Source organism: Zootoca vivipara, chromosome 12 (genome assembly GCF_965207765.1).
Source record: "Zootoca vivipara chromosome 12, rZooViv2.hap1.1, whole genome shotgun sequence".
Taxonomy (NCBI): Eukaryota; Metazoa; Chordata; class Lepidosauria; order Squamata; family Lacertidae; genus Zootoca; species Zootoca vivipara.
The window spans coordinates 24327642-24341435 of record NC_142595.1 but is presented as its reverse complement, the minus strand read 5'-3'; the positions used below and the strand labels follow the sequence as shown (position 1 = coordinate 24341435).

The following is a 13794-nucleotide window of genomic DNA, read 5'->3' as shown; positions in this document are numbered from 1 at the left end:
TACCTCTCAAGGTTATTCTGGGGAGCTTCGTGGAGGAAAGTCTGGATATAAACGTCACAAATGAATGAATAAAATTCAGACACCCTCACACATCCAATGTATATGGGTTGTTGTTGTTGTTGTTTTGGAAAACTTTGAACCACAACAATTTCCTATGCAAATCAGGCTAATTTGAATAGAGTAATCTACGTTGGAACTTTTTCCGTTTGCATCAGATTTTTTTCTTCTTCTGATGCCTTAGAGAGCAATCTAATATAACCTATTTAATTTACTTGTAGCAAAACACATGCCCCAATGTTTTATTTGCGGTTGGCACTCGCTCATTGCTGCTAACGAACTTGTAAAATGGAAAACATTCTCACAGAGAAATGAAACACTGGAGAAGTTCCCACCGTACGTCACTGATGTGTGCATAATTCAAAACAACAACAACTGAGCACAGTACTGGAAGGGGAGGAAAAAACAGCGGGGCAAAACCTTCCTTCCCAAGAGGTTTGCCAAGAGAGCCTCTTCAACTGCTAAACAGTAAGGAAATCTTGGTACTGTATTATTCCTAGTGCTTTTAACAACTAAGCACTGTTCAGAAGCTAAAAGGAGATGAGCCCTGCCTGCAGACTAACAATCTGATAGCGACATACAATAAAAACAAAACAAAACAAACACACAAAAACAAATGGAAAGGAGGAAAGCTGCAGGCCATAAGATCTTTTCTTGGAAAATCAGTGAGAAGGAGATGAGTTTGCTGCAGGTGCTGCTTTAAATAAATAGGGGGAGATGGAGTAGTGCAAATGTTAGAAAGCTGGAAAGTGGGAAGAAAGCAAGCAAGAGAACAGTAAAAATCTGAAGAGCTTTGCACAGTAAAACGAAGACGATGTTGCAAGATAGACGAGGAGGAGCTAAAGAAAATAGGTAGAAACATAGCCCTTTGCAGAAGATTTTTACAACATTTATACCCCACTTTTCCTCCAAGGAGCTCAAGGCAGCATGTCGCCATTTTCATTCTCACAAGAACCCTGCAAGGCTGGGAGAGAATGACTAACCCAAGCTCCCCTTGGAGAGCAATTGATTTGCAAAAGAAAGATTTCCTTTGCTCGCGGGGTTTCAGGCGATTGACAAGTGGGTGGGTCAAAGTGGGACATGGGGTATGTGGTGGGGATGTCAGAATCTGGCCTGCTGTTGGGATTCAGTTCCCCATCCCTGGTCTACACAATCTATTTGACAGAAAAACACACACCACTTTTAGCTAGCAGACCATGTCCCGAGATTCATGCTAAGGAATTAAATGTCTGGGGAGAGTTGAGCAACAATAAGAAAAGGGAGCCCAGGTCGCTTGAAACACAGAACCTTCATGGGAGACATTTTGCAAATGCTCAGTATGCTTCATAGGCATATTTCCTGTTAACCTTGCAATGGTCCTGCAATGTATGCCAGTACTGTATTATCTTCACTAGTCTCATTCAGCCCGTTACAAAAACTGGCGCTAGTGCTGCGCCGCGGCCGCGGCCTTCCCTCCCTTTCTGCACTCGGCCGCGGGGCGTGCCCGGAACGCAATTAAACAAAGCGCTCTCCTGTCGTGTCCCGCGGCCGAGTGCAGAGAAGGAGGGAAGGCCGCGGCCCCGCCGCTCCTCCCATGGGCCAGGTAGGGTTGTCAGGAGGAGGAGGAGGCAGACCAAGATGGCGGCATCGGGCTCCGGGAGGCAGAGGGGTGAGGGGGGGAGAGAGCGTGCGCGTGTGTACGTCCCGCCTCTTCGTCCAGTCCCTGTGTCCGTGGGGCACATGCGCATTAGCGCGGACACAGGGACTGGACGCAGAGACACAGGGACTTTATTATATAGGATATTGCAGACAGGTAGCTGAAAGAACAGTGGCTTATCTGGAATCTCCTAGTAAGTTCAGGGCCAGGGTGAGATTTGACCCAGAAATTTTCCAGCAAATACTCTTAGCCCCTATACTAGACAAGCTCTTTTTAACTACCTGGCGGTTAGTGGTTTACTAGAAGTGTCATTGACCCATAGCTGTCAAGTTTTCCCTTTTCTTGCGAGGAAGCCTATTCAGCATAAGGGAATTTCCCTTAAAAAAAAGGGAGAACTTGACAGCTATGCATTGACCAGTTAATAAAATAAATGGGGGGAGGGCAGAGATGATATTTATTGTGAGTTGCCTTGGACATTTTCTTAATTTAAAGGCAGGCTATAAATGCCTGTCCCTTATTATTACTAGCCCTTTTCACATGAGCAGACCTTCAAACAGGACCAGCTAAGACATTTTGCTTCCTGAGGTAAAGTGACCCCCCCCCTACTCCAAGTCAAGCTGTCTATGGCTGTCCATTTTATTTTGACACCTGAGGCTGAAAACACCACAAAAACTGCCCTCTCTGGCAGTAAACACATAATATGGATAAATTGAATTAACTGACCATTCGCTGCCATTTTATGATGCCCCAAATCAACTGCCTGAGGCGGCTGCCTCACCTTGTCTAATAGGAGGGTCAGACTCCTGCCATGAGGCCTACAGGCAATCACCCTGGGCCTTTCTAAAGCCACACAGTCTTGTGCTTTGTGTCTCCAAGTACATGAGGCATATTAACATTAGGCTGTGTGACTGGTAACATGGCTTATTGTTACTTCAGTCAAAACAAACAAGCCTCAGTATGGCAACGGTATCCTGCCATCTCCCCGGCACACCCTCTTAATCCAGGTGCGCCACAAAGGAACCCACTGATGATTAAGGAGCGTGTAATCTGTGATCCGGCCTTCCTTCCCACGTTATTTCTAGGATAAGGAAATGGGCTTGTTTGCTTTTGCAGCTCAAATTTCAAGCGGGAAGAACAAAAGAGTGACTAAATAGTCAGCTTTGAAGAAATGTTGGCCCCCCACTGTTAAGCAGCGATGAAGTTATTAATGTCAGTTTCTATTTTTTTACAATCTTCAATTCAGTACTTTCCATTTTCACACATGTGTTTTCGAGGTTTGTTTGTTTGTTTTAAAGTCTTAAGTTGAAAATTTGTACACATTTCTCCTCGTCTACGCATTTTTCTTTCGAGGGGGGAGAGCATTTTTTTCCCTTGTAACAGCATGGATTTCAGCATATTTCCACTAATCAACCAATCACTTATTCATCTGTTTGCAGCCTTTCCAAAATTCAAACCACATGCAAGGCGGTTTACAACGTATAAAAAATTAAATAGCTACGAACGTAACAAAACTAGTCATTAACAATAAAAAAAATAGAAAAGTACACAACCAAACTGAAAAATTCCACATAGATCACAAGATCCAAAATATAGATATAAAAAATTAACACCAACAAGATAAACAACACCCTCCAGAAAAAAACCCCTAAACAACACCTCAGCCCCATCTTTTCACAATTTTGCAAGCATTTTTCATATGACATGAATTTTTGTACACGTTCTTGTGGTTGGAGAACTGCATTGCAAAATTCAGACCAAGTCTGAAGGAGATCCTGCTTTGGTTTGCATATTGTTTTGGAAGCGCAAATTTGCAAACAACCCTCCCTTCCTAATGGTACTGGTAGGTCAGTGTTTGATGCAGCAATACTGTTCTCAATAGCTTCCAGAGCTTGGATCAAAACCTAGTGTATCATATCCAAAAAACCCATGTCTGTTTTTACTCTGGTCCTGTCTGCAGCCCTTTAATTCCATTTCCCCTATCTAGGCCATGATTTCCACGACCCTCCAGCTTTCCCTTTTTTGCAGTCAGCGACTCTGTGGTTTACCCCTCACAGAGCTACAGTTCCCAGCACCCTTAACAAACTACAGTTCCTAGGATTTGCGGGCAAAAGCTTTAAAGGCATGGTTAGGGTTGCCAGACTCAATAGTGGACAGGACTTCTGTGCCTTTAATTGCCCTGCTCTCTTTTGAGTCTGGAAACCTTAAAGAGAAACCAGCAGACCCTTTGTTTAATTTCCAAGCAAAGGGTCTGCTGGTTTCTCTTTCAGGTTTCCAGACTCAAAAGAGAGCAGGGCAATTAAAGGCACAGAAGTCCCATCCTCTACTGAGTCTAGCAACCCTAGGCATGGTGTTTGGATTAAAGTGGATCACAGCACTCCAGCGCTCTTATCTAACTAAGAGTGTAAATTTAAAGCATATATTTTCCCTCACAGAATTCTGGGCACTGTGGTTGGCCCCTCACAGAGTTAAGAGTTGCTGGGAGTTGTCGCTCTGTGACAGGTAAACTGCAGTGCCCAGAATTCATTCAGCAAAAACGTGCTTCAAATGTATTGGAAAGCTATAGTGCTTACTTAGCCGAACCCACTTTAAACAGAAAACAGCTGCAGACGTTTCATTGTTAGGAAAATGGCGGGAAAATGCAATGAAAAGCGTGGGCGGAACAAATAATTTGCGGGAAAACATATAAACGCAGCACAGACGAATCAGGATGAACACTTATTGTTGTATAATCTCCCTGCAAATAAATCAAAAGGAATGCCCAATAAAGGCTAGCCATAGTCTACCCACCACATAAGCTTTGTGCAAGCAAATCTGGGTGAATGTTCAATAAATATCATCTGGAGGAACCCTGAGAAAAGACAGGATGACAATGACAGGACGATGGTGCCATGTGGATGCCCCATAAAAAGTGAGCCAACGAAGCATGCCAATTCCATACTAAATCCCCGATAGTGAAGCAGCCCAGGTTTTGGAAGTGCATAGCTAGCGTTAGGGCTCACCCTGTCCAGCAGTAAGCAGGATCCCCCACAATTTCCCCTGACAAGCCAAAACCCACTTAACTCTTCCTCTGCACATCAACCTATATTATCCAGTTTGCTCCATGAATAAAGGCCAGGTGCAAGCCAGGCTGTCCTCCCAGCCTTGTGCCAACAGCACTTGCAAAGGTTTCATAGAAGAGAAAAGTGAGGTCAAGAGTCGAAAACAAGCAACTTCAGTTCTTTCGCGTACGTTTTGCATGCTACATGCATAATGAAGAGCGTGACTGCTCTAGAACCGAAAGGATTCTGCAGGGTTTGGGGGTTTCTTTATCACAGTGTTCTAGATCTCTGGACCCAAACCAGTCACAAGAAAAAAAATGGATGCAGGGATCCCACATTTTACATTCCAATCAATCAGACATTACATATCATTATGCAACTTAATACGGGAAAAAGTTGCAACCGTAAGTGAAGAACAGGGGGGAAACAAAAAAGAGAGAAAGAGAGAAAGAGAGAGGGAGAGAAAGAAAGAGAAAGAATCCTTCTATTACCTAAGCTGCAGCAGTGGTTTTCTGTGATATACAGTACTCAGTCTCCGAAGTGTGGCAAAGGGAAAGTGTGAGAAGATATGAGTGCCTTGAGGGTGCTGTTGCTTTAATGGTCGTCCCGTCCCGCCTATGCCAGGTGAGCTCATGGCAGCCACACCTGGATTGCTAAGGCGTGTCTCTTCGAGTCATGTCCAGGAGTAATGAAAAAAAAGCCCAATAAGTTGACTGTGGAAGCTGGCAACCGGCCAGGCATGCTCCCTCCACCGCAATTCGTTGCTTCACTTAGCAGGAAGACAAATGGCTGCATAATGTAAAGGGGAAATGAACAAACAGAGAAATAAAGAAGTGAATCTGGGCATTTGACAAAAGGAGGTGGGGGGGATTTTATCTCAATTTCTGGTAAATGAGGGGTGGAGGGAGAACAATTCCCCTCTAGTGCCCTCTGGCTGGCACCCAGGCTCCCTCATTCACAGTCTGGAAGTAGATACCTCTGCACCCAGACGGAGAATGTTCCTAGAATGTGCAGGGCGCCCTTCACTCATCAACAAGAACTTGTGTGGTGAAAAGCAGAGCGTTGCCCCAAGCACAGTTTTTCCCCAGGGTACATTCTGCCTCTGCCAGCCCTGTGCTGCTTTGCAAATCGGATCCTACATCCCAGCCTCGTGAAGCAGCGTGGGCTGGCAGGGCGTCAGGAGATGCAACAGGCATGTGCCTTATTAGAGCAATTGAGTGTGCCTGCCCTGCTGTGTCCTCCTCATGTCCTCCTCCATGCTCTGCCCCCCCCCCCCCGTGCGCCTACCCCAGGTGCTGGGAACCTACCCTCCAACATTTCTCCAATGAAATAGGGACCTCCCAAGGAAAAGTGGGACATTCTGGAATTAAATCAGAAACTGGGACGACTTCTCTAAATCAGTGACGTCCCTGAAAAATAGGGAGCGAGGTCCCAACGAAGGAAGAATGGAAACTTAAACTGATGGAATATGCGCAGCTTGCAGATCTAACGTATAGAATAAGAGAACAAGAAGAACATACGTTTAAAGAAGATTGAAAAAGTTTTTTGGACTATATTGGGGGGGGGGAAATGTGTACACTTGAAAACGTTGGCAGCATTAAGATAAATTCAACAGTGTAAAAAAGTTTTGATGGATGTAACAATGGAACACTGAACGGTTTAAGGTAAAGGTAAAGGGACCCCTGACCATTAGGTCCAGTTGTGACCGACTCTGGGGTTGCGCGCTCATCTCGCGTTATTGGCCGAGGGAGCCGGCGTACAGCTTCCAGGTCATGTGGCCAGCATGACTAAGCCGCTTCTGGCGAACCAGAGCAGCACACAGAAACGGCGTTTACCTTCCCGCCAGGGCGGTACCTATTTATCTACTTGCACTTTGACGTGCTTTCGAACTGCTAGGTTGGCAGGAGCTGGGACCAAGCAACGGGAGCTCACCCCGTCACAGGGATTCGAACCGCCGACCTTCTGATCGGCAAGCCCTAGGCTCTGTGGTTTAACCCACAGCGCCACCTGCGTCCCTGTAACCTGTAACAATGGAACACTGAACGGTTTAGTTTTTGTAAAATATGCAGGGATTTACTGTATATTCCTGTGTATAAGACTACTTTTTAACCCAGGAAAATCTTGTCAAAAGTCGGGGGCCGTCTTATACGCCGGGTCGTATTTCTTATACAGCGCGTATATCCCAAACTCTATATTTTAACTGGAAAAGTTGGGGGTCGTCTTATATGCCCAGTCGTCTTATACGCCAGAATATACAGGGTATGTTATGCAAAATGAACCATGGAAAGAGAGGAAGGGAAGTCGCTGATATTTTAAGGATGTTTAAATGAATATCCTAATTTGTAAAACAGAAAATTTAATAAAAAATTTAATATAAAAAAAGAAAATAAGGACACTTAGAGCATCTGCAGGAAGACAGTCTCTGCCACTGCTCCCAGCCAGGTAAGCCTGCTGGGGCTCCCACTTGCATATCATCAGCACACACACCAAATTCAACATAGCCTTTTACTTGACACTGCTCTGGATGTGGATGCGCTTAATTCTCAGCTAATGTAGCTGGGGTGGGGGGGGCGGGTCTGGGACTCAGCACAGGCTGAGCATCTATATTCCTGCAGTCACCATGCGGAAGACTTGATTCTTGCAGCGGGCCTTATACTGCTTAGCAAAGTAGCACGATGTGTGCAAGAAGTCCAGCCTCTGCCCAGTATACATATGCTGGGTGCTTTTCATAGAATTGTAGAGATGGAAGGGACCCCGAGGGTCATCTAGTCCAACCCCCTGCAATGCAGGAACGTTTTGCCCAGTGTGAGGCTCAAACCTACAAACCTGAGATTCAGAGTCTCATGCCATGCCGACTGAGCTATGCCTTCCTGGGAAAAGCTCCTATTTATAGCCTTCCCTCTTGCCTCCTACTGCTCTGCCCTCTGTCCCTATCTCTGTGCTCTGAGTTCTGCAGAACTCCAAGGTGTGATATCCAAGATAAGGGCCTGATCACTGTAATGAAACAAGCCAGCAATCTACATATAGGAAACCTTTATGGCAGGGCACCTTAGAGACCAACTAAGTTTGTCAAAGAAGTGTGCATGTACACGAAAGCTCATACCAATGACAAACTTAGTTGGTCTCTTAGGTGCTACTGGAAGGAATTTTTTAATTTTTTATTTTGTTTCGACTACGGCAGACCAACACGGCTACCTACCTGTAACTAGATTTATGGCAGGGGTTTTATTCGGCTGCTTTTCATACTAGCTGTTCAAACAGGAGACAGGGAAACAGGCACAAGTAATATGCTCCGCTGGGCCAGTAAACGCATAAAGAAGCACGCTTTTAAAATATTGAAAACTCTTTGGATAAACAAGAGGTCTGTTAGCCAGCGGCGGAGCAAGCCGATTGGGCGCCTGGGGTGGCGCGTGTGCCCTACGCCCAGGGGTGGGGCCAGCTGCCCATGGGGCGGGGCAAGCTGGGACAGGACGCTCTGCGGGGCCTCTGAGGAGTCTGCCTGCCTCCTCCCACTCAGCCGCCCTACAGCTGAGGGGGAGGCGGCGGGCGGATCATTCGGGGCAGGGCGGAGCCTGCGGTTGCCCAAGCCACCACGTCACTCCCAGGAGAGACATGTGGCTTGGGCGTGCTGCAGGCCCTGCAGTGAGTGCCACCCGACATTTTGTCACCCCCCCAGTGGTGACACCTGGGGCGGCCTGCCCCCACTGCACCCCCTTCCTCCGCCCCTGCTGTTAGCTGGCTTCGATCCCTTTGTCTGACACACTGGAAAGGTGATAGATGCTCTGCACTAGAGAGAGATGCTGTATATATCAATTCTTATATTCGTATTCGTATCAGTGGTGTAATTACAAACCATTTTCACATTTCTACTATTCTCTTGCCTTTCTCCAGAACAAGCAGCACATTTCCCTGTTCTGTACTACAACATTCAGTAAGAAGTGTCGGGGGCTACCCGACAACTACCTGACATTTAGAAAACATCTGAAGGCAGCCCTGTTTAGGGAAGTTTTTAATCTGTGACATTTTATTGTATTTTAATCTTTGTTGGAAGCCGCCCAGAGTGGCTGAGGAGACCCAGCCGGATGGGTGGGGTACAAATAATAAATTATATTATTTATGATGCTGCTGCTGCTGCTGCTGCTATTTTTAATTTTTCTTTTTTTAAAAGCATCAACATCCTGATAATTGATTCAATTGTTAAGCTACACATAAGATGCTTGCAGACCATCACCATTTTCAGTTGGGATTCAATCACATGCCAGCCAGTTCAGGTTACGCAATTAAACCTCACTTCCCCAAAAGATCAATTTTTTGTGGTAATAAAAGTGAGGGGGGAAATGCCCTGAAAAGCAGGGAACGGCATGTGCTTTTACACAACGTCCTCTAGCCTTCCCACAAATAACTCGGAAAGAAGATTGATTTAAACAGCCAACGTTCTGATGAAAACAAATCAGGACAAATGTTCAAGAATCAGGTTCCCTGGAAGTGCCCTCACCCTTAATAATAATAATTTATTATTTATACCCCGCCCATCTGGCTGGGTTTCCCCAGCCACTCTGGGCAGCTTCCAACAAAATACATTAAAACACCAGTCATTAAAAACTTCCCTGAACAGGGCTGCCTTCAGATGTCTTCTAAATGTCAGATAGTTGTTTATTTCTTTGACATCTGATGGGAGGGCGTTCGGCAGGGCAGGCACCACTACTGAGAAGGCCAGGGCAGTCTCGAGCAGGTCGGGCGCCCCAGCGCTGAGGGGCAGAGATTGCTCCGGCGCCCCCGCCCTTGCAGGGCGCAGCATGGTTTCCGCGTGGCATGCTGCACCGCGCCACCAGGGCTCTACCTAGAGCCGGCCCTGTATCACTTCTCACAGTGAGGGAACCGCCAGAAGGCCCTCGGTGCTGGACCTCAGTGTCCGGGTTGAACAATGGGGGTGGAGACGCTCCTTCAGGTCCAGGCCTCGGTCCAGTATACCTGAAGGAGCGTCTCCACCCCCATCATTCTGCCCGGACACTGAGGTCCAGTGCTGAGGGCCTTCTGGTGGTTCCCTCGCTGCGAGAAGCAAAGCTACAGGGAACCAGGCAGAGGGCCTTCTCGGTAGTGGCACCCGCCCTGTTTAGAGAAGCTTTTAAGGTTTAATAGGTTATTGTATTTTAATATCCTTCTGGAAGCTGCCCAGAGTGGCTGGGAAAACCCAGCCAGATGGGCCGGGTATAAACAATATATTATTTTTATTATCATTATACTGGGCCGAGGCCATTTAGGGCTTTAGGGTAAGGTTACCAGATTTTTTTTCAATGAACCCTGGGACACTTTTCAACTTCCTACTAAATAGATGGATTTTGTCAGGGGACTGATTTGTAAATCCGGGGAATGTCCCCGGGAAACAGGGACGTCTGGTAACCTTACTTCAGGGCTTTTAAATGTTAGGGCCTTAAAATGTTTCCCCTACTGAACAACTGAACCCTACAACTTGAACCCAGTTACCTGGGGCAGCAGAGAAGGTCACACGCCATATACCGGTAGCAGGCATCCCCAAACTTTGGCCCTCCAGATGTTTTGGACTACAATTCCCATCATTCCTGACCACTGGTCCTGTTAGCTAGGGATCATGGGAGTTGTAGGCCAAAACATCTGGAGGGCCACAGTTTGGAGATGCCTGCCATATAGCTTTAGAGCACATTTGAAACACATCCTTTCCCTCAAAGCATTCTGGGTACTGTAGCCTACGCCTCACAGAGTTACAATTCCCACCAGCCCCTTAATAACCTACAGTGGCCAAAATTATTTGAGAGGGGGAACAGGCTTTGAATGTGCTTTAAAGGTATAGTGTGTAACAGAGCCTAATCATCTTTGTGACAGCCCTTTGGAGATTTGAAGAGTGCCATCAAGTCACCTGTCAGTCTTCTCTTCTCCAGCGTAAACAAATCTAGTTCCTTCAGCCTTTCCCCATAGGCCACGTTTTCCATACCAACTTGACCATTTTTCTTACCACCTTTACGAGCTACTGTAGACTGGACAGGAAGACACCCTGCACTCATACCTTGAGATACCAGGGATTGAATTTGGAATATTCTGCGTGAGAAGCATAGGTTCTACTGCCAAGGCACAGAGAAGGTTGTGCTTGGTCAAGGTAGAGAATGGTACCTGGTGATCAGGAGGAGAACCTGATTGGGCTTTGTATTTCAAGGAGAAAACCCTCAAGGAATGTAGAACATAGCCTGTTCCTTGCCAGCCCTGGCCCTGCCCTTAGGCAAAATGAGGTGACTGCTTCAGGCAGCAGATACTGTAGGGTGGAGGGCAGCAGCAAGCTGTGGGGAGACAGAGTCCCGTAGAGCATAGGGCCTGCCCTCTAAGCTAGTCTGCTGCCCTTTGTGATGCAAAAATGCTCTCGCATTACCAACGCTGAACAAGGATTCAACAATTAGCTTCTATACACTGGATGTTGTCAGGCAGGATACTATCTTGGACCCTGTACTGTATAAGTTTTACAGAAATGCACTGCAATGTAGGGAACCCTGGGATACCAGGATTCAAATCCCCGCTCAGCACGAAACTCATTGGCTGAGCTTGGGTCAGACACTGCCTCTCAACCTCATCTACCTAACAGGGCCGTCGCGAGGATAAAAATAGGGGCGGGGGGCGGGGGAAGAACCACACACGTCACCTTGATCTCCTGGTAGGAAAGATGGGATGCAAATCTAATAAAAAATGCCGTATTCACTCGAGTCTAATGCGCCATCAGCTCTAATGCACACCTCAATTTTCAGAAACAAAATAAAAAAATTATTTCCAGTAGCACCTTAGAGACCAACTAAGTTTGTCATTGGTATGAGCTTTGGTGTGCATGCACACTTCTTCAGATACCTGAATCTGAATACCAGTATCTGAAGAAGTGTGCATGCACACAAAAGCTCATACCAATGACAAACTTAGTTGGTCTCTAAGGTGCTACTGGAAGGATTTTTTTTTGTTTTGTTTAGACTACGTCAGACTACCTACTTGAAACTCAATTTTTAGAACACTGAAACAAAACAAAAAAAGTATTTGCTGGCGAATATAAATGTGCCATCAACTCTAATGCATACCTTAATTTTCGCAATGTAATTTGGCCAAAAAGTAAGCATTAGATTTGAGTAAATACAGTAAATTGTAAGCAACAGCCACAACCTGACCCCTCAATCCTATAAATGGTATATCAATAATAATGCCAGCAGCAGCAGCAACAGATTTGACTCTTTCCCTTGCCTTGGGAACCTGGATAGCTCAGTTGGTTGGAGCGTGGTGCTGGTCACAGGTTCGATCCCCGTAAGGGACAGCTGCATATTCCTGTATTGCAGGGGGTTGAACTAGATGGTCCTCAGGGTCCCTTCCAACTCTATGATTCTATGTCCGAACCCAGAGAAGAAGGCTAAACCCCTGAAACAAAGTCAAACCCTGAGACTTCGCAACCCTGTTTTAGATAGTTTAGAAAGGAAAAAAATCTGTTCCTAGGAAGCTTGTAGGTTCTGCTTGCCCCCTTTTGCTTTTTAAGTGACTCACTTTTTTTTCTTTTTCTTTTTAAATGGGCTGTAAAACATGTTGACTCAGTGCAAGACAGACAACCAATAACCCCCTCCCCCCACAGCCTCCCCAACCCAACCATGCATTTTTCAAAGTTCCTTCATGGCTTTTCCTTTCTTCTCCAGCTGCGGTTGAACATATCAGTGACTTAATTCTATAAACCTTTACAGGAAGCTGCCTCCGACTCCCAGCCTGCCCACTCTCTCTGCCCTGAGGCTACCACACCCAGTTCCACAGAATACCAGGCTGATAGGAAAGGCAGTTATGAAATGCAAGTCAAAGTCTTAACAGGGGTCAGTAAGTGCTAGCATTTCACAGGTAAAATTAGAGGCAAGGTTTCAGTAGCTTCGTTCTCGCTGCAAAGTGTTAACAGCTTCAACTCGCATCCGGATTGTTGAGCATTCATTCTGACTGCAGGGGCGGGCTTTGGCAATCTTTTCTAACATGGCGCCCTGCGCAAGGCCAAAATTTTGTGCCCCCAAATTATGAATCTTCTAAATTCTACTAAAATGCGGGTGATTTTTTTCACAAGGACTTTTTTTGAGAAGGCAAACTGATGCAATGGCGTGGAGAACTGAATTTAAGACTATGCAAAATAAACAAAATTTGATAGATTCGTCCATTCTTGCATACATGCATTATTTTTTTTAAAAGAGCCCTCCCCACATCTCCTAAAACAGGTATAGGCAAACTCGGCCCTCCAGATGTTTTGGGACTACAACTCCCATCATCCCTGACCACTGGTCCTGTTAGCTAGTAGTGATGGGAGTTGTAGTCCCAAAACATCTGGAAGGCCGAGTTTGCCTGTGCCTGTCCTAAAAGGTAAAGCATGAAGAAAATGGAGCCACTGATTCAGGCTGAGGGATTGGTGCCTGATAAATGGGCCACAGGTGGGAGCATATGCTGGAAACGAGCCTTTTGAGAAGGACCAGGATAAGGAAGCAAGAAGCAATGCTCCACAGTTTGTTCTGGCATTATAGCAGGCATCCCCAAACTTCGGCCCTCCAGATGTTTTGGACTTCAATTCCCATCATCCCTGACCACTGGTCCTCTTAGCTAGGGGAGTTGTAGGCCATGGGAGTTGTAGGCCAAAACACCTGGAGGGCCACAGTTTGGGGATGCCTGCATTATAGGTTCATCCTTAAGGGGCCTATTTAAGCTGGGCTGACAACGCTGGAGCTTTTACCACTCTTGAATTTTTATGTTCATGAGGTGAGTCAGAGTTGAAGCGAGTTGACAAAGAGCCCCTGCACTTCCAGCTGTCCCCATTTGCCGTAAAGAATCCTGATCTTCTGGGGCCCGTTGCTGGTAAATCACTCAGATGGTAATTTTACAAGACCATTTATGTGGAAACAAATACTTAGTGCCAATAACTTTCAGGAGCAAGGCTAGTAATTACGAGGCAAAGCAGCGTTTCTCCGTGAGATGGGGAAGGAAATATCCATAATACTTCACCTCAGACGTGAAAGAAACTGAGATTCCCCATTCCTGGTTTGGAAGATG

General features: G+C 46.2%; 1 protein-coding gene across 1 annotated transcript in view; it reads right to left on the bottom strand.

The window, feature by feature from the left end:
- The window catches only part of TNS4 (tensin 4), a 31392-nt gene extending 25950 nt beyond the window's left edge, over nt 1–5442 (bottom strand). Inside the window, exon 1 of the mRNA XM_035136075.3 lies at nt 5223–5442. The gene's annotated coding sequence lies outside the window, so the exon portion shown is untranslated. The remainder of the gene's footprint in view (nt 1–5222) is intronic.
- Between the last annotated feature and the right edge of the window lie 8352 nt (nt 5443–13794).